Here is a 23579-nt window from a genome sequence, read left to right on the forward strand (position 1 = left end):
AGATCACGGGTGGTTCCCATTCAGAGAACACAAGGTTTCATTCATAAAACACAGGGTTCTATTCATAGAACACATGGTTCCATTCATAGAACACAGGGTTCTATTAATAGAACACAAGGTTTTATTCATAGAACACATGGTTATATTTATAGATCACAGGTGGTTTCCATTCAGAGAACACATAATTTCATTCCTAAAACACAGTGTTCTATTCATAGAACACAGGGTTCCATTTATAGAACACAGGGTTCTATTCATAGAACACAAGGTTTTATTCATAGAACAGATGGTTATATTTATAGATCACGGGTGGTTCCCATTCAGAGAACACAAGGTTTCATTCATAAAACACAGGGTTCTATTCATAGAACACATGGTTCCATTCATAGAACACAGGGTTCTATTAATAGAACACAAGGTTTTATTCATAGAACACATGGTTATATTTATAGATCACGGGTGGTTTCCATTCAGAGAACACTTAATTTCATTCATAAAACACAGGGTTCTATTCATAGAACACAGGGTTCCATTCATAGAACACAGGGTTCTATTCATAGAACACAAGGTTTTATTCATAGAACAGATGCTTATATTTATAGATCACGGGTGGTTTCCATTCAGAGAACACATGGTTTCATTCATAAAACACAGGGTTCTATTCATAGAACACAGGGTTCCATTTATAGAACACAGGGTTCTATTCATAGAACACAAGGTTTTATTCATAGAACAGATGGTTATATTTATAGATCACGGGTGGTTCCCATTCAGAGAACACAAAGTTTCATTCATAAAACACAGGGTTCTATTCATAGAACACATGGTTCCATTCATAGAACACAGGGTTCTATTAATAGAACACAAGGTTTTATTCATAGAACACATGGTTATATTTATAGATCACGGGTGGTTCCCATTCAGAGAACACAAAGTTTCATTCATAAAACACAGGGTTCTATTCATAGAACACATGGTTCCATTTATAGAACACAGGGTTCTATTCATAGAACACAAGGTTTTATTCATAAAACAGATGGTTATATTTATAGATCACGGGTGGTTTCCATTCAGAGAACTCATGGTTTCATTCATAAAACACAGGGTTCTATTCATAGAACACAGGGTTCCATTCATAGAACACAGGGTTCTATTAATAGAACACAAGGTTTTATTCATAGAACACATGGTTATATTTATAGATCACGGGTGGTTTACATTCAGAGAACACATAATTTCATTCATAAAACACAGGGTTCTATTCATAGAACACAGGGTTACATTCATAGAACACAGGGTTCTATACATAGAACACAAGGTTTTATTCATAGAACACATTGTTATATTTATAGATCACGGGTGGTTTCCATTCAGACAACACATAATTTCATTCCTAAAACACAGTGTTCTATTCATAGAACACAGGGTTCCATTTATAGAACACAGAGTTCTATTCATAGAACACAAGGTTTTATTCATAGAACAGATGGTTATATTTATAGATCACGGGTGGTTTCCATTCAGAGAACACATGGTTTCATTCATAAAACCCTGGGTTCTATTCATAGAACACAGGGTTACATTCATAGAACACAGGGTTCTATACATAGAACACAAGGTTTTATTCATAGAACACATGGTTATATTTATAGATCACGGGTGGTTTCCATTCAGAGAACACATAATTTCATTAATAAAACACAGGGTTCTATTCATAGAACACAGGGTTCCATTTATAGAACACAGGGTTCTATTAATAGAACACAAGGTTTTATTCATAGAACACATGGTTATTTTAATAGATCATGGGTGGTTTCCATTCAGAGAACACTTAATTTCATTCATAAAACACAGGGTTCTATTCATAGAACACAGGGTTCCATTCATAGAACACAGGGTTCTATTAATAGAACACAAGGTTTTATTCATAGAACACATGGTTATATTTATAGATCATGGCTGGTTTCCATTCAGAGAACACTTAATTTCATTCATAAAACACAGGGTTCTATTCATAGAACACAGGGTTCCATTCATAGAACACATGGTTCTATTCATAGAACACAAGGTTTTATTCATAGAACAGATGGTTATATTTATAGATCACGGGTGGTTTCCATTCAGAGAACACATGGTTTCATTCATAAAACCCAGGGTTCTATTCATAGAACACAGGGTTCCATTCATAGAACACAGGGTTCTATACATAGAACACAAGGTTTTATTCATAGAACACATGGTTATATTTATAGATCACGGGTGGTTTCCATTCAGAGAACACATAATTTCATTAATAAAACACAGGGTTCTATTCATAGAACACAGGGTTCCATTCATAGAACACAGGGTTCTATTAATAGAACACAAGGTTTTATTCATAGAACACATGGTTATATTTATAGATCATGGGTGGTTTCCATTCAGAGAACACTTAATTTCATTCATAAAACACAGGGTTCTATTCATAGAACACAGGGTTCCATTCATAGAACTCATAGTTCAATTCATAGAACACAAGGTTTTATTCATAGAACAGATGGTTATATTTATAGATCACGGGTGGTTTCCATTCAGAGAACACATGGTTTCATTCATAAAACACAGGGTTCTATTCATAGAACACAGGGTTCCATTCATAGAACACAGGGTTCTATTAATAGAACACAAGGTTTTATTCATAGAACACATGGTTATATTTATAGATCATGGGTGGTTTCCATTCAGAGAACACATAATTTCATTACTAAAACACAGTGTTCTATTCATAGAACACAGGGTTCCATTTATAGAACACATGGTTCTATTCATAGAACACAAGGTTTTATTCATAGAACAGATGGTTATATTTATAGATCACGGGTGGTTTCCATTCAGAGAACACATGGTTTCATTCATAAAACACAGGGTTCTATTCATAGAACACAGGGTTCCATTCATAGAACACAGGGTTCTATTAATAGAACACAAGGTTTTATTCATAGAACACATGGTTATATTTATAGATCACGGGTGGTTTCCATTCAGAGAACACATAATTTCATTCATAAAACACAGGGTTCTATTCATAGAACACAGGGTTCCATTTATAGAACACAGGGTTCTATTCATAGAACACAAGGTTTTATTCATAGAACAGATGGTTATATTTATAGATCACGGGTGGTTTCCATTCAGAGAACACATGGTTTCATTCATAAAACCCAGGGTTCTATTCATAGAACACAGGGTTCCATTCATAGAACACAGGGTTCTATACATAGAACACAAGGTTTTATTCATAGAACACATGGTTATATTTATAGATCACGGGTGGTTTCCATTCAAAGAACACATAATTTCATTAATAAAACACAGGGTTCTATTCATAGAACACAGGGTTCCATTCATAGAACACAGGGTTCTATTAATAGAACACAAGGTTTTATTCATAGAACACATGGTTATATTTATAGATCATGGGTGGTTTCCATTCAGAGAACACTTAATTTCATTCATAAAACACAGGGTTCTATTCATAGAACACAGGGTTCCATTCATAGAACACAGGGTTCTATTCATAGAACACAAGGTTTTATTCATAGAACAGATGGTTATATTTATAGATCACGGGTGGTTTTCATTCAGAGAACACATGGTTTCATTCATAAAACACAGGGTTCTATTCATAGAACACAGGGTTCCATTCATAGAACACAGGGTTCTATTAATAGAACACAAGGTTTTATTCATAGAACACATGGTTATATTTATAGATCACGGGTGGTTTCCATTCAGAGAACACATAATTCCATTCCTAAAACACAGTGTTCTATTCATAGAACACAGGGTTCCATTCATAGAACACAGGGTTCTATTAATAGAACACAAGGTTTTATTCATAGAACACATGGTTATATTTATAGATCACGGGTGGTTTCCATTCAGAGAACACATAATTTAATTCATAAAACACAGGGTTCTATTCATAGAACACAGGGTTCCATTCATAGAACACAGGGTTCTATTAATAGAACACAAGGTTTTATTCATAGAACACATGGTTATATTTATAGATCACGGGTGGTTTCCATTCAGAGAACACATAATTTCATTCATAAAACACAGGGTTCTATTCATAGAACACAGGGTTCCATTTATAGAACACAGGGTTCTATTCATAGAACACAAGGTTTTATTCATAGAACAGATGGTTATATTTATAGATCACGGGTGGTTTCCATTCAGAGAACACATGGTTTCATTCATAAAACACAGGGTTCTATTCATAGAACACAGGGTTCCATTCATAGAACACAGGGTTCTATTAATACAACACAAGGTTTTATTCATAGAACACATGGTTATATTTATAGATCACGGGTGGTTTCCATTCAGAGAACACATAATTTCATTCATAAAACACAGGGTTCTATTCATAGAACACAGGGTTCCATTTATAGAACACAGGGTTCTATTCATAGAACACAAGGTTTTATTCATAGAACAGATAGTTATATTTATAGATCACGGGTGGTTTCCATTCAGAGAACACATAATTTCATTCCTAAAACACAGGGTTCTATTCATAGAACACAGGGTTCCATTCATAGAACACAGGGTTCTATTAATAGAACACAAGGTTTTATTCATAGAACACATGGTTATATTTATAGATCACGGGTGGTTTCCATTCAGAGAACACATAATTTCATTCATAAAACACAGGGTTCTATTCATAGAACACAGGGTTACATTCATAGAACACAGGGTTCTATACATAGAACACAAGGTTTTATTCATAGAACACATGGTTATATTTATAGATCACGGGTGGTTTCCATTCAGACAACACATAATTTCATTCCTAAAACACAGTGTTCTATTCATAGAACACAGGGTTCCATTTATAGAACACAGAGTTCTATTCATAGAACACAAGGTTTTATTCATAGAACAGATGGTTATATTTATAGATCACGGGTGGTTTCCATTCAGAGAACACATGGTTTCATTCATAAAACACAGGGTTCTATTCATAGAACACAGGGTTCCATTCATAGAAAACAGGGTTCTATACATAGAACACAAGGTTTTATTCATAGAACACATGGTTATATTTATAGATCACGGGTGGTTTCCATTCAGAGAACACATAATTTCATTAATAAAACACAGGGTTCTATTCATAGAACACAGGGTTCCATTCATAGAACACAGGGTTCTATTAATAGAACACAAGGTTTTATTCATAGAACACATGGTTATATTTATAGATCATGGGTGGTTTCCATTCAGAGAACACTTAATTTCATTCATAAAACACAGGGTTCTATTCATAGAACACAGGGTTCCATTCATAGAACACAGAGTTCTATTCATAGAACACAAGGTTTTATTCATAGAACAGATGGTTATATTTATAGATCACGGGTGGTTTCCATTCAGAGAACACATGGTTTCATTCATAAAACACAGGGTTCTTTTCATAGAACACAGGGTTCCATTCATAGAACACAGGGTTCTATTAATAGAACACAAGGTTTTATTCATAGAACACATGGTTATATTTATAGATCATGGGTGGTTTCCATTCAGAGAACACATAATTTCATTCCTAAAACACAGTGTTCTATTCATAGAACACAGGGTTCCATTTATAGAACACATGGTTCTATTCATAGAACACAAGGTTTTATTCATAGAACAGATGGTTATATTTATAGATCACGGGTGGTTTCCATTCAGAGAACACATGGTTTCATTCATAAAACACAGGGTTCTATTCATAGAACACAGGGTTCTATTCATAGAACACAAGGTTTTATTCATAGAACAGATGGTTATATTTATAGATCACGGGTGGTTTCCATTCAGAGAACACATGGTTTCATTCATAAAACCCAGGGTTCTATTCATAGAACACAGGGTTCCATTCATAGAACACAGGGTTCTATACATATAACACAATGTTTTATTTATAGAACACATGGTTATATTTATAGATCACGGGTGGTTTCCATTCAAAGAACACATAATTTCATTAATAAAACACAGGGTTCTATTCATAGAACACAGGGTTCCATTCATAGAACACAGGGTTCTATTAATAGAACACAAGGTTTTATTCATAGAACACATGGTTATATTTATAGATCATGGGTGGTTTCCATTCAGAGAACACTTAATTTCATTCATAAAACACAGGGTTCTATTCATAGAACACAGGGTTCCATTCATAGAACACAGGGTTCTATTCATAGAACACAAGGTTTTATTCATATAACAGATGGTTATATTTATAGATCACGGGTGGTTTCCATTCAGAGAACACATAATTTCATTCCTAAAACACAGTGTTCTATTCAAAGAACACAGGGTTCCATTTATAGAACACAGGGTTCTATTCATAGAACACAAGGTTTTATTCATAGAACAGATGGTTATATTTATAGATCACGGGTGGTTTCCATTCAGAGAACTCATGGTTTCATTCATAAAACACAGGGTTCTATTCATAGAACACAGGGTTCCATTCATAGAACACAGGGTTCTATTAATAGAACACAAGGTTTTATTCATAGAACACATGGTTATATTTATAGATCACGGGTGGTTTCCATTCAGAGAACACATAATTTAATTCATAAAACACAGGGTTCTATTCATAGAACACAGGGTGCCATTCATAGAACACAGGGTTCTATTAATAGAACACAAGGTTTTATTCATAGAACACATGGTTATATTTATAGATCACGGGTGGTTTCCATTCAGAGAACACATAATTTCATTCCTAAAACACAGTGTTCTATTCATAGAACACAGGGTTCCATTTATAGAACACAGGGTTCTATTCATAGAACACAAGGTTTTATTCATAGAATAGATGGTTATATTTATAGATCACGGGTGGTTTCCATTCAGAGAACACATGGTTTCATTCATAAAACACAGGGTTCTATTCATAGAACACAGGGTTCCATTCATAGAACACAGGGTTCTATTAATAGAACACAAGGTTTTATTCATAGAACACATGGTTATATTTATAGATCACGGGTGGTTTCCATTCAGAGAACACATAATTTCATTCATAAAACACAGGGTTCTATTCATAGAACACAGGGTTCCATTTATAGAACACAGGGTTCTATTCATAGAACACAAGGTTTTATTCATAGAACAGATGGTTATATTTATAGATCACGGGTGGTTTCCATTCAGAGAACACATGGTTTCATTCATAAAACACAGGGTTCTATTCATAGAACACAGGGTTCCATTCATAGAACACAGGGTTCTAGTAATACAACACAAGGTTTTATTCATAGAACACATGGTTATATTTATAGATCACGGGTGGTTTCCATTCAGAGAACACATAATTTCATTCATAAAACACAGGGTTCTATTCATAGAACACAGGGTTCCATTTATAGAACACAGGGTTCTATTCATAGAACACAAGGTTTTATTCATAGAACAGATGGTTATATTTATAGATCACGGGTGGTTTCCATTCAGAGAACACATGGTTTCATTCATAAAACACAGGGTTCTATTCATAGAACACAGGGTTCCATTTATAGAACACAGGGTTCTATTCATAGAACACAAGGTTTTATTCATAGAACAGATGGTTATATTTATAGATCACGGGTGGTTTCCATTTAGAGAACACATAATTTCATTCATAAAACACAGGGTTCTATTCATAGAACACAGGGTGCCATTCATAGAACACAGGGTTCTATTAATAGAACACAAGGTTTTATTCATAGAACACATGGTTATATTTATAGATCACGGGTGGTTTCCATTCAGAGAACACATAATTTCATTCCTAAAACACAGTGTTCTATTCATAGAACACAGGGTTCCATATATAGAACACAGGGTTCTATTCATAGAACACAAGGTTTTATTCATAGAACAGATGGTTATATTTATAGATCACGGGTGGTTTCCATTCAGAGAACCCATGGTTTCATTCATAAAACACAGGGTTCTATTCATAGAACACAGGGTTCCATTCATAGAACACAGGGTTCTATACATAGAACACAAGGTTTAATTCATAGAACACATGGTTATATTTATAGATCACGGGTGGTTTTCATTCAGAGAACACATAATTTCATTAATAAAACACAGGGTTCTATTCATAGAACACAGGGTTCCATTTATAGAACACAGGGTTCTATTCATAGAACACAAGGTTGTATTCATAGAACAGATGGTTATATTTATAGATCACGGGTGGTTTCCATTCAGAGAACACATGGTTTCATTCATAAAACACAGGGTTCTATTCATAGAACACAGGGTTCCATTCATAGAACACAGGGTTCTATTAATAGAACACAAGGTTGTATTCATAGAAAACATGGTTATATTTATAGATTACGGGTGTTTTCCATTCAGAGAACACATAATTTAATTCATAAAACACAGGGTTCTATTCATAGAACACAGGGTTCCATTTGTAGAACACAGGGTTCTATTCATAGAACACAGGGTTTTATTCATAGAAAAGATGGTTATATTTATAGATCACGGGTGGTTTCCATTCAGAGAACACATGGTTTCATTCATAAAACACAGGGTTCTATTAATACAACACAAGGTTTTATTCATAGAACACATGGTTATATTTATAGATCACGGGTGGTTTCCATTCAGAGAACACATAATTTTATTCATAAAACACAGGGTTCTATTCATAGAACACAGGGTTCCATTTATAGAACACAGGGTTCTATTCATAGAACACAAGGTTTTATTCATAGAACAGATAGTTATATTTATAGATCACGGGTGGTTTCCATTCAGAGAACACATAATTTCATTCCTAAAACACAGTGTTCTATTCATAGAACACAGGGTTCCATTTATAGAACACAGGGTTCTATTCATAGAACACAAGGTTTTATTCATAGAACAGATGGTTATATTTATAGATCACGGGTGGTTCCCATTCAGAGAACACAAGGTTTCATTCATAAAACACAGGGTTCTATTCATAGAACACATGGTTCCATTCATAGAACACAGGGTTCTATTAATAGAACACAAGGTTTTATTCATAGAACACATGGTTATATTTATAGATCACGGGTGGTTTCCATTCAGAGAACACATAATTTCATTCATAAAACACAGGGTTCTATTCATAGAACACAGGGTTCCATTTATAGAACACAGGGTTCTATTCATAGAACACAAGGTTTTATTCATAGAACAGATGGTTATATTTATAGATCACGGGTGGTTTCCATTCAGAGAACTCATGGTTTCATTCATAAAACACAGGGTTCTATTCATAGAACACAGGGTTCCATTCATAGAACACAGGGTTCTATTAATAGAACACAAGGTTTTATTCATAGAACACATGGTTATATTTATAGATCACGGGTGGTTTCCATTCAGAGAACACATAATTTCATTCATAAAACACAGGGTTCTATTCATAGAACACAGGGTTCCATTTATAGAACACAGAGTTCTATTCATAGAACACAAGGTTTTATTCATAGAACAGATGGTTATATTTATAGATCACGGGTGGTTTCCATTCAGAGAACACATGGTTTCATTCATAAAACCCTGGGTTCTATTCATAGAACACAGGGTTACATTCATAGAACACAGGGTTCTATACATAGAACACAAGGTTTTATTCATAGAACACATGGTTATATTTATAGATCACGGGTGGTTTCCATTCAGAGAACACATACTTTCATTAATAAAACACAGGGTTCTATTCATAGAACACAGGGTTCCATTTATAGAACACAGGGTTCTATTAATAGAACACAAGGTTTTATTCATAGAACACATGGTTATTTTTATAGATCATGGGTGGTTTCCATTCAGAGAACACTTAATTTCATTCATAAAACACAGGGTTCTATTCATAGAACACAGGGTTCCATTCATAGAACACAGGGTTCTATTAATAGAACACAAGGTTTTATTCATAGAACACATGGTTATATTTATAGATCATGGCTGGTTTCCATTCAGAGAACACTTAATTTCATTCATAAAACAGGGTTCTATTCATAGAACACAGGGTTCCATTCATAGAACACAGGGTTCTATTCATAGAACACAAGGTTTTATTCATAGAACAGATGGTTATATTTAAAGATCACGGGTGGTTTCCATTCAGAGAACACATGGTTTCATTCATAAAACCCAGGGTTCTATTCATAGAACACAGGGTTCCATTCATAGAACACAGGGTTCTATACATAGAACACAAGGTTTTATTCATAGAACACATGGTTATATTTATAGATCACGGGTGGTTTCCATTCAGAGAACACTTAATTTCATTCATAAAACACAGGGTTCTATTCATAGAACACAGGGTTCCATTCATAGAACACAGGGTTCTATTCATAGAACACAAGGTTTTATTCATAGAACACATGGTTATATTTATAGATCACGGGTGGTTTCCATTCAGAGAACACATGGTTTCATTCATAAAACACATGGTTCTATTCATAGAACACAGGGTTCCATTCATAGAACACAGAGTTCTATTCATAGAACACAAGGTTTTATTCATAGAACAGATGGTTATATTTATAGATCACGGGTGGTTTCCATTCAGAGAACACATGGTTTCATTCATAAAACACAGGGTTCTATTCATAGAACACAGGGTTCCATTCATAGAACACAGGGTTCTATTAATAGAACACAAGGTTTTATTCATAGAACACATGGTTATATTTATAGATCACGGGTGGTTTCCATTCAGAGAACACATAATTTCATTCATAAAACACAGGGTTCTATTCATAGAACACAGGGTTCCATTTATAGAACACAGGGTTCTATTCATAGAACACAAGGTTTTATTCATAGAACAGATGGTTATATTTATAGATCACGGGTGGTTTCCATTCAGAGAACACATGGTTTCATTCATAAAACCCAGGGTTCTATTCATAGAACACAGGGTTCCATTCATAGAACACAGGGTTCTATACATAGAACACAAGGTTTTATTCATAGAACACATGGTTATATTTATAGATCACGGGTGGTTTCCATTCAAAGAACACATAATTTCATTAATAAAACACAGGGTTCTATTCATAGAACACAGGGTTCCATTCATAGAACACAGGGTTCTATTAATAGAACACAAGGTTTTATTCATAGAACACATGGTTATATTTATAGATCATGGGTGGTTTCCATTCAGAGAACACTTAATTTCATTCATAAAACACAGGGTTCTATTCATAGAACACAGGGTTCCATTCATAGAACACAGGGTTCTATTCATAGAACACAAGGTTTTATGCATAGAACAGATGGTTATATTTATAGATCACGGGTGGTTTCCATTCAGAGAACACATAATTTCATTCATAAAACACAGGGTTCTATTCATAGAACACAGGGTGCCATTCATAGAACACAGGGTTCTATTAATAGAACACAAGGTTTTATTCATAGAACACATGGTTATATTTATAGATCACGGGTGGTTTCCATTCAGAGAACACATAATTTCATTCATAAAACACAGGGTTCTATTCATAGAACACAGGGTTCCATTTATAGAACACAGGGTTCTATTCATAGAACACAAGGTTTTATTCATAGAACAGATGGTTATATTTATAGATCACGGGTGGTTTCCATTCAGAGAACACATGGTTTCATTCATAAAACCCAGGGTTCTATTCATAGAACACAGGGTTCCATTCATAGAACACAGGGTTCTATACATAGAACACAAGGTTTTATTCATAGAACACATGGTTATATTTATAGATCACGGGTGGTTTCCATTCAAAGAACACATAATTTCATTAATAAAACACAGGGTTCTATTCATAGAACACAGGGTTCCATTCATAGAACACAGGGTTCTATTCATAGAACACAAGGTTTTATTCATAGAACAGATGGTTATATTTATAGATCACGGGTGGTTTCCATTCAGAGAACACATAATTTCATTCATAAAACACAGGGTTCTATTCATAGAACACAGGGTGCCATTCATAGAACACAGGGTTCTATTAATAGAACACAAGGTTTTATTCATAGAACACATGGTTATATTTATAGATCACGGGTGGTTTCCATTCAGAGAACACATAATTTCATTCCTAAAACACATTGTTCTATTCATAGAACACAGGGTTCCATTTATAGAACACAGGGTTCTATTCATAGAACACAAGGTTTTATTCATAGAATAGATGGTTATATTTATAGATCACGGGTTGTTTCCATTCAGAGAACACATGGTTTCATTCATAAAACACAGGGTTCTATTCATAGAACACAGGGTTCCATTCATAGAACACAGGGTTCTATTAATAGAACACAAGGTTTTATTCATAGAACACATGGTTATATTTATAGATCACGGGTGGTTTCCATTCAGAGAACACATAAATTCATTCCTAAAACACAGTGTTCTATTCATAGAACACAGGGTTCCATTTATAGAACACAGGGTTCTATTCATAGAACACAAGGTTTTATTCATAGAACAGATGGTTATATTTATAGATCACGGGTGGTTTCCATTCAGAGAACACATGGTTTAATTCATAAAACACAGGGTTCTATTCATAGAACACAGGGTTCCATTCATAGAACACAGGGTTCTATACATAGAACACAAGGTTTTATTCATAGAACACATAGTTATATTTATAGATCACGGGTGGTTTTCATTGAGAGAACACATAATTTCATTAATAAAACACAGGGTTCTATTCATAGAACACAGGGTTCCATTTATAGAACACAGGGTTCTATTCATAGAACACAAGGTTGTATTCATAGAACAGATGGTTATATTTATAGATCACGGGTGGTTTCCATTCAGAGAACACATGGTTTCATTCATAAAACACAGGGTTCTATTCATAGAACACAGGGTTCCATTCATAGAACACAGGGTTCTATTAATAGAACACAAGGTTGTATTCATAGAAAACATGGTTATATTTATAGATTACGGGTGTTTTCCATTCAGAGAACACATAATTTAATTCATAAAACACAGGGTTCTATTCATAGAACACAGGGTTCCATTTGTAGAACATAGGGTTCTATTCATAGAACACAGGGTTTTATTCATAGAAAAGATGGTTATATTTATAGATCACGGGTGGTTTCCATTCAGAGAACACATGGTTTCATTCATAAAACACAGGGTTCTATTCATAGAACACCGGGTTCCATTCATAGAACACAGGGTTCTATTAATACAACACAAGGTTTTATTCATAGAACACATTTTTATATTTATAGATCACGGGTGGTTTCCATTCAGAGAACACATAATTTCATTCTTAAAACACAGGGTTCTATTCATAGAACTCAGGGTTCCATTTATAGAACACAGGGTTCTATTCATAGAACACAAGGTTTTATTCATAGAACAGATAGTTATATTTATAGATCACGGGTGGTTTCCATTCAGAGAACACATAATTTCATTCCTAAAACACAGTGTTCTATTCATAGAACACAGGGTTCCATTTATAGAACACAGGGTTCTATTCATAGAACACAAGGTTTTATTCATAGAACAGATGGTTATATTTATAGATCACGGGTGGTTCCCATTCAGAGAACACAAGGTTTCATTCATAAAACACAGGGTTCTATTCATAGAACACATGGTTCCATTCATAGAACACAGGGTTCTATTAATAGAACACAAGGTTTTATTCATAGAACACATGGTTATATTTATAGATCACAGGTGGTTTCCATTCAGAGAACACATAATTTCATTCCTAAAACACAGTGTTCTATTCATAGAACACAGGGTTCCATTTATAGAACACAGGGTTCTATTCATAGAACACAAGGTTTTATTCATAGAACAGATGGTTATATTTATAGATCACGGGTGGTTCCCATTCATAAAACACAAGGTTTCATTCATAAAACACAGGGTTCTATTCATAGAACACATGGTTCCATTCATAGAACACAGGGTTCTATTAATAGAACACAAGGTTTTATTCATAGAACACATGGTTATATTTATAGATCACGGGTGGTTTCCATTCAGAGAACACTTAATTTCATTCATAAAACACAGGGTTCTATTCATAGAACACAGGGTTCCATTCATAGAACACAGGGTTCTATTCATAGAACACAAGGTTTTATTCATAGAACAGATGCTTATATTTATAGATCACGGGTGGTTTCCATTCAGAGAACACATGGTTTCATTCATAAAACACAGGGTTCTATTCATAGAACACAGGGTTCCATTTATAGAACACAGGGTTCTATTCATAGAACACAAGGTTTTATTCATAGAACAGATGGTTATATTTATAGATCACGGGTGGTTCCCATTCAGAGAACACAAAGTTTCATTCATAAAACACAGGGTTCTATTCATAGAACACATGGTTCCATTCATAGAACACAGGGTTCTATTAATAGAACACAAGGTTTTATTCATAGAACACATGGTTATATTTATAGATCACGGGTGGTTTCCATTCAGAGAACACATAATTTCATTCATAAAACACAGGGTTCTATTCATAGAACACAGGGTTCCATTTATAGAACACAGGGTTCTATTCATAGAACACAAGGTTTTATTCATAGAACAGATGGTTATATTTATAGATCACGGGTGGTTTCCATTCAGAGAACTCATGGTTTCATTCATAAAACACAGGGTTCTATTCATAGAACACAGGGTTCCATTCATAGAACACAGGGTTCTATTAATAGAACACAAGGTTTTATTCATAGAACACATGGTTATATTTATAGATCACGGGTGGTTTCCATTCAGAGAACACATAATTTTATTCATAAAACACAGGGTTCTATTCATTGAACACAGGGTTACATTCATAGAACACAGGGTTCTATACATAGAACAAAAGGTTTTATTCATAGAACACATGGTTATATTTATAGATCACGGGTGGTTTCCATTCAGAGAACACATAATTTCATTCCTAAAACACAGTGTTCTATTCATAGAACACAGGGTTCCATTTATAGAACACAGAGTTCTATTCATAGAACACAAGGTTTTATTCATAGAACAGATGGTTATATTTATAGATCACGGGTGGTTTCCATTCAGAGAACACATGGTTTCATTCATAAAACCCTGGGTTCTATTCATAGAACACAGGGTTACATTCATAGAACACAGGGTTCTATACATAGAACACAAGGTTTTATTCATAGAACACATGGTTATATTTATAGATCACGGGTGGTTTCCATTCAGAGAACACATAATTTCATTAATAAAACACAGGGTTCTATTCATAGAACACAGGGTTCCATTTATAGAACACAGGGTTCTATTAATAGAACACAAGGTTTTATTCATAGAACACATGGTTATTTTTATAGATCATGGGTGGTTTCCATTCAGAGAACACTTAATTTCATTTATAAAACACAGGGTTCTATTCATAGAACACAGGGTTCCATTCATAGAACACAGGGTTCTATTAATAGAACACAAGGTTTTATTCATAGAACACATGGTTATATTTATAGATCATGGCTGGTTTCCATTCAGAGAACACTTAATTTCATTCATAAAACACAGGGTTCTATTCATAGAACACAGGGTTCCATTCATAGAACACAGGGTTCTATTCATAGAACACAAGGTTTTATTCATAGAACAGATGGTTATATTTAAAGATCACGGGTGGTTTCCATTAGAGAACACATGGTTTCATTCATAAAACCCAGGGTTCTATTCATAGAACACAGGGTTCCATTCATAGAACACAGGGTTCTATACATAGAACACAAGGTTTTATACATAGAACACATGGTTATATTTATAGATCACGGGTGGTTTCCATTCAGAGAACACATAATTTCATTAATAAAACACAGGGTTCTATTTATAGAACACAGGGTTCCATTCATAGAACACAGGGTTCTATTAATAGAACACAAGGTTTTATTCATAGAACACATGGTTATATTTATAGATCATGGGTGGTTTCCATTCAGAGAACACATAATTTCATTCCTAAAACACAGTGTTCTATTCATAGAACACAGGGTTCCATTTATAGAACACAGGGTTCTATTCATAGAACACAAGGTTTTATTCATAGAACAGATGGTTATATTTATAGATCACGGGTGGTTTCCATTCAGAGAACACATGGTTTCATTCATAAAACACAGGGTTCTATTCATAGAACACAGGGTTCCATTCATAGAACACAGGGTTCTATTAATAGAACACAAGGTTTTATGCATAGAACACATGGTTATATTTATAGATCACGGGTGGTTTCCATTCAGAGAACACATAATTTCATTCATAAAACACAGGGTTCTATTCATAGAACACAGGGGTCCATTTATAGAACACAGGGTTCTATTAATAGAACACAAGGTTTTATTCATAGAACACATGGTTATATTTATAGATCACGGGTGGTTTCCATTCAGAGAACACATAATTTCATTCATAAAACACAGGGTTCTATTCATAGAACACAGGGTTCCATTTATAGAACACAGGGTTCTATTAATAGAACACAAGGTTTTATTCATAGAACACATGGTTATATTTATAGATCGCGGGTGGTTTCCATTCAGAGAACACATAATTTCATTCCTAAAACACAGTGTTCTATTCATAGAACACAGGGTTCCATTTATAGAACACAGGGTTCTATTCATAGAACACAAGGTTTTATTCATAGAATAGATGGTTATATTTATAGATCACGGGTGGTTTCCATTCAGAGAACACATGGTTTCATTCATAAAACACAGGGTTCTATTCATAGAACACAGGGTTCCATTTATAGAACACAGGGTTCTATTCATAGAACACAAGGTTTTATTCATAGAACAGATGGTTATATTTATAGATCACGGGTGGTTCCCATTCAGAGAACACAAAGTTTCATTCATAAAACACAGGGTTCTATTCATAGAACACATGGTTCCATTCATAGAACACAGGGTTCTATTAATAGAACACAAGGTTTTATTCATAGAACACATGGTTATATTTATAGATCACGGGTGGTTTCCATTCAGAGAACACATAATTTCATTCATAAAACACAGGGTTCTATTCATAGAACACAGGGTTCCATTTATAGAACACAGGGTTCTATTCATAGAACACAAGGTTTTATTCATAGAACAGATGGTTATATTTATAGATCACGGGTGGTTTCCATTCAGAGAACTCATGGTTTCATTCATAAAACACAGGGTTCTATTCATAGAACACAGGGTTCCATTCATAGAACACAGGGTTCTATTAATAGAACACAAGGTTTTATTCATAGAACACATGGTTATATTTATAGATCACGGGTGGTTTCCATTCAGAGAACACATAATTTTATTCATAAAACACAGGGTTCTATTCATTGAACACAGGGTTACATTCATAGAACACAGGGTTCTATACATAGAACAAAAGGTTTTATTCATAGAACACATGGTTATATTTATAGATCACGGGTGGTTTCCATTCAGAGAACACATAATTTCATTCCTAAAACACAGTGTTCTATTCATAGAACACAGGGTTCCATTTATAGAACACAGAGTTCTATTCATAGAACACAAGGTTTTATTCATAGAACAGATGGTTATATTTATAGATCACGGGTGGTTTCCATTCAGAGAACACATGGTTTCATTCATAAAACCCTGGGTTCTATTCATAGAACACAGGGTTACATTCATAGAACACAGGGTTCTATACATAGAACACAAGGTTTTATTCATAGAACACATGGTTATATTTATAGATCACGGGTGGTTTCCATTCAGAGAACACATAATTTCATTAATAAAACACAGGGTTCTATTCATAGAACACAGGGTTCCATTTATAGAACACAGGGTTCTATTAATAGAACACAAGGTTTTATTCATAGAACACATGGTTATTTTTATAGATCATGGGTGGTTTCCATTCAGAGAACACTTAATTTCATTTATAAAACACAGGGTTCTATTCATAGAACACAGGGTTCCATTCATAGAACACAGGGTTCTATTAATAGAACACAAGGTTTTATTCATAGAACACATGGTTATATTTATAGATCATGGCTGGTTTCCATTCAGAGAACACTTAATTTCATTCATAAAACACAGGGTTCTATTCATAGAACACAGGGTTCCATTCATAGAACACAGGGTTCTATTCATAGAACACAAGGTTTTATTCATAGAACAGATGGTTATATTTAAAGATCACGGGTGGTTTCCATTAGAGAACACATGGTTTCATTCATAAAACCCAGGGTTCTATTCATAGAACACAGGGTTCCATTCATAGAACACAGGGTTCTATACATAGAACACAAGGTTTTATACATAGAACACATGGTTATATTTATAGATCACGGGTGGTTTCCATTCAGAGAACACATAATTTCATTAATAAAACACAGGGTTCTATTTATAGAACACAGGGTTCCATTCATAGAACACAGGGTTCTATTAATAGAACACAAGGTTTTATTCATAGAACACATGGTTATATTTATAGATCATGGGTGGTTTCCATTCAGAGAACACATAATTTCATTCCTAAAACACAGTGTTCTATTCATAGAACACAGGGTTCCATTTATAGAACACAGGGTTCTATTCATAGAACACAAGGTTTTATTCATAGAACAGATGGTTATATTTATAGATCACGGGTGGTTTCCATTCAGAGAACACATGGTTTCATTCATAAAACACAGGGTTCTATTCATAGAACACAGGGTTCCATTCATAGAACACAGGGTTCTATTAATAGAACACAAGGTTTTATGCATAGAACACATGGTTATATTTATAGATCACGGGTGGTTTCCATTCAGAGAACACATAATTTCATTCATAAAACACAGGGTTCTATTCATAGAACACAGGGGTCCATTTATAGAACACAGGGTTCTATTAATAGAACACAAGGTTTTATTCATAGAACACATGGTTATATTTATAGATCACGGGTGGTTTCCATTCAGAGAACACATAATTTCATTCATAAAACACAGGGTTCTATTCATAGAACACAGGGTTCCATTTATAGAACACAGGGTTCTATTAATAGAACACAAGGTTTTATTCATAGAACACATGGTTATATTTATAGATCGCGGGTGGTTTCCATTCAGAGAACACATAATTTCATTCCTAAAACACAGTGTTCTATTCATAGAACACAGGGTTCCATTTATAGAACACAGGGTTCTATTCATAGAACACAAGGTTTTATTCATAGAATAGATGGTTATATTTATAGATCACGGGTGGTTTCCATTCAGAGAACACATGGTTTCATTCATAAAACACAGGGTTCTATTCATAGAACACAGGGTTCCATTCATAGAACACAGGGTTCTATTAATAGAACACAAGGTTTTATTCATAGAACACATGGTTATATTTATAGATCACGGGTGGTTTCCATTCAGAGAACACATAATTTCATTCATAAAACACAGGGTTCTATTCATAGAACACAGGGTTCCATTTATAGAACACAGGGTTCTATTCATAGAACACAAGGTTTTATTCATAGAACAGATGGTTATATTTATAGATCACGGGTGGTTCCCATTCAGAGAACACAAGGTTTCATTCATAAAACACAGGGTTCTATTCATAGAACACATGGTTCCATTCATAGAACACAGGGTTCTATTAATAGAACACAAGGTTTTATTCATAGAACACATGGTTATATTTATAGATCACGGGTGGTTTCCATTCAGAGAACACATAATTTCATTCATAAAACACAGGGTTCTATTCATAGAACACAGGGTTCCATTTATAGAACACAGGGTTCTATTCATAGAACACAAGGTTTTATTCATAAAACAGATGGTTATATTTATAGATCACGGGTGGTTTCCATTCAGAGAACTCATGGTTTCATTCATAAAACACAGGGTTCTATTCATAGAACACAGGGTTCCATTCATAGAACACAGGGTTCTATTAATAGAACACAAGGTTTTATTCATAGAACACATGGTTATATTTATAGATCACGGGTGGTTTCCATTCAGAGAACACATAATTTCATTCATAAAACACAGGGTTCTATTCATAGAACACAGGGTTACATTCATAGAACACAGGGTTCTATACATAGAACACAAGGTTTTATTCATAGAACACATTGTTATATTTATAGATCACGGGTGGTTTCCATTCAGACAACACATAATTTCATTCCTAAAACACAGTGTTCTATTCATAGAACACAGGGTTCCATTTATAGAACACAGAGTTCTATTCATAGAACACAAGGTTTTATTCATAGAACAGATGGTTATATTTATAGATCACGGGTGGTTTCCATTCAGAGAACACATGGTTTCATTCATAAAACCCTGGGTTCTATTCATAGAACACAGGGTTACATTCATAGAACACAGGGTTCTATACATAGAACACAAGGTTTTATTCATAGAACACATGGTTATATTTATAGATCACGGGTGGTTTCCATTCAGAGAACACATAATTTCATTAATAAAACACAGGGTTCTATTCATAGAACACAGGGTTCCATTTATAGAACACAGGGTTCTATTAATAGAACACAAGGTTTTATTCATAGAACACATGGTTATTTTTATAGATCATGGGTGGTTTCCATTCAGAGAACACTTAATTTCATTCATAAAACACAGGGTTCTATTCATAGAACACAGGGTTCCATTCATAGAACACAGGGTTCTATTAATAGAACACAAGGTTTTATTCATAGAACACATGGTTATATTTATAGATCATGGCTGGTTTCCATTCAGAGAACACTTAATTTCATTCATAAAACACTGGGTTCTATTCATAGAACACAGGGTTCCATTCATAGAACACATGGTTCTATTCATAGAACACAAGGTTTTATTCATAGAACAGATGGTTATATTTATAGATCACGGGTGGTTTCCATTCAGAGAACACATGGTTTCATTCATAAAACCCAGGGTTCTATTCATAGAACACAGGGTTCCATTCATAGAACACAGGGTTCTATACATAGAACACAAGGTTTTATTCATAGAACACATGGTTATATTTATAGATCACGGGTGGTTTCCATTCAGAGAACACATAATTTCATTAATAAAACACAGGGTTCTATTCATAGAACACAGGGTTCCATTCATAGAACACATTGTTCTATTAATAGAACACAAGGTTTTATTCATAGAACACATGGTTATATTTATAGATCATGGGTGGTTTCCATTCAGAGAACACTTAATTTCATTCATAAAACACAGGGTTCTATTCATAGAACACAGGGTTCCATTCATAGAACTCAGAGTTCTATTCATAGAACACAAGGTTTTATTCATAGAACAGATGGTTATATTTATAGATCACGGGTGGTTTCCATTCAGAGAACACATGGTTTCATTCATAAAACACAGGGTTCTATTCATAGAACACAGGGTTCCATTCATAGAACACAGGGTTCTATTAATAGAACACAAGGTTTTATTCATAGAACACATGGTTATATTTATAGATCATGGGTGGTTTCCATTCAGAGAACACATAATTTCATTCCTAAAACACAGTGTTCTATTCATAGAACACAGGGTTCCATTTATAGAACACATGGTTCTATTCATAGAACACAAGGTTTTATTCATAGAACAGATGGTTATATTTATAGATCACGGGTGGTTTCCATTCAGAGAACACATGGTTTCATTCATAAAACACAGGGTTCTATTCATAGAACACAGGGTTCCATTCATAGAACACAGGGTTCTATTAATAGAACACAAGGTTTTATTCATAGAACACATGGTTATATTTATAGATCACGGGTGGTTTCCATTCAGAGAACACATAATTTCATTCATAAAACACAGGGTTCTATTCATAGAACACAGGGTTCCATTTATAGAACACAGGGTTCTATTCATAGAACACAAGGTTTTATTCATAGAACAGATGGTTATATTTATAGATCACGGGTGGTTTCCATTCAGAGAACACATGGTTTCATTCATAAAACCCAGGGTTCTATTCATAGAACACAGGGTTCCATTCATAGAACACAGGGTTCTATACATAGAACACAAGGTTTTATTCATAGAACACATGGTTATATTTATAGATCACCTCCTCCCACTCCCGTGTCCAAGACTTCTCTCGCGCTGCCCCCCTGCACTGGAACAACCTCCCGCCACCCATCAGGCTTTCTGATTCCCTTACCTCCTTCAAGCGCTCCCTCAAAACCCACTTTTTTCGACTAGCCTATCCCTCCTCCTAACCTCTTTTGATCCTCTTATCCTGCCTCCGTTCCCCTCCGTTCCTACTTATCCTATTGTTTTTCGTTCGTCCACCCACCTATTTTTAGTATGTTAACTCTTATGAGTAGGGCCCTCCTTCCTCACGTACTCACCCTACCTCTTTACCTCACCTGTGCTCCTGTCCTGTTCTTCCCTTCCTCTACTTCATCTTTAGTCTCCTTGACAATTTTGACACCTACTTCTGAACTGATGCTGATTTTAGTTCTACCAGCTATACCCCCATTTATACTGTATTTTTCAACACACCCTGTACGTTACCTCGTCATTTTTTTTGTTTGCTATGTACGGCGCTGCGGACACTTTGCGGCGCCCTATAAATAAACGTACTACTACTACTACTAGAACACAGGGTTCTATTAATAGAACACAAGGTTTTATTCATAGAACACATGGTTATATTTATAGATCACGGGTGGTTTCCATTCAGAGAACACATAATTTAATTCATAAAACACAGGGTTCTATTCATAGAACACAGGGTTCCATTCATAGAACACAGGGTTCTATTAATAGAACACAAGGTTTTATTCATAGAACACATGGTTATATTTATAGATCACGGGTGGTTTCCATTCAGAGAACACATAATTGCATTCATAAAACACAGGGTTCTATTCATAGAACACAGGGTTCCATTTATAGAACACAGGGTTCTATTCATAGAACACAAGGTTTTATTCATAGAACAGATGGTTATATTTATAGATCACGGGTGGTTTCCATTCAGAGAACACATGGTTTCATTCATAAAACACAGGGTTCTATTCATAGAACACAGGGTTCCATTCATAGAACACAGGGTTCTATTAATACAACACAAGGTTTTATTCATAGAACACATGGTTATATTTATAGATCACGGGTGGTTTCCATTCAGAGAACACATGGTTTCATTCATAAAACACAGGGTTCTATTCATAGAACACAGGGTTCCATTTATAGAACACAGGGTTCTATTCATAGAACACAAGGTTTTATTCATAGAACAGATAGTTATATTTATAGATCACGGGTGGTTTCCATTCAGAGAACACATAATTTCATTCCTAAAACACAGGGTTCTATTCATAGAACACAGGGTTCCATTCATAGAACACAGGGTTCTATTAATAGAACACAAGGTTTTATTCATAGAACACATGGTTATATTTATAGATCACGGGTGGTTTCCATTCAGAGAACACATAATTTCATTCATAAAACACAGGGTTCTATTCATAGAACACAGGGTTACATTCATAGAACACA

This window comes from Crinia signifera, chromosome 4 (genome assembly GCF_055691185.1).
Source record: "Crinia signifera chromosome 4, ASM5569118v1, whole genome shotgun sequence".
Classification (NCBI taxonomy): Eukaryota; Metazoa; Chordata; class Amphibia; order Anura; family Myobatrachidae; genus Crinia; species Crinia signifera.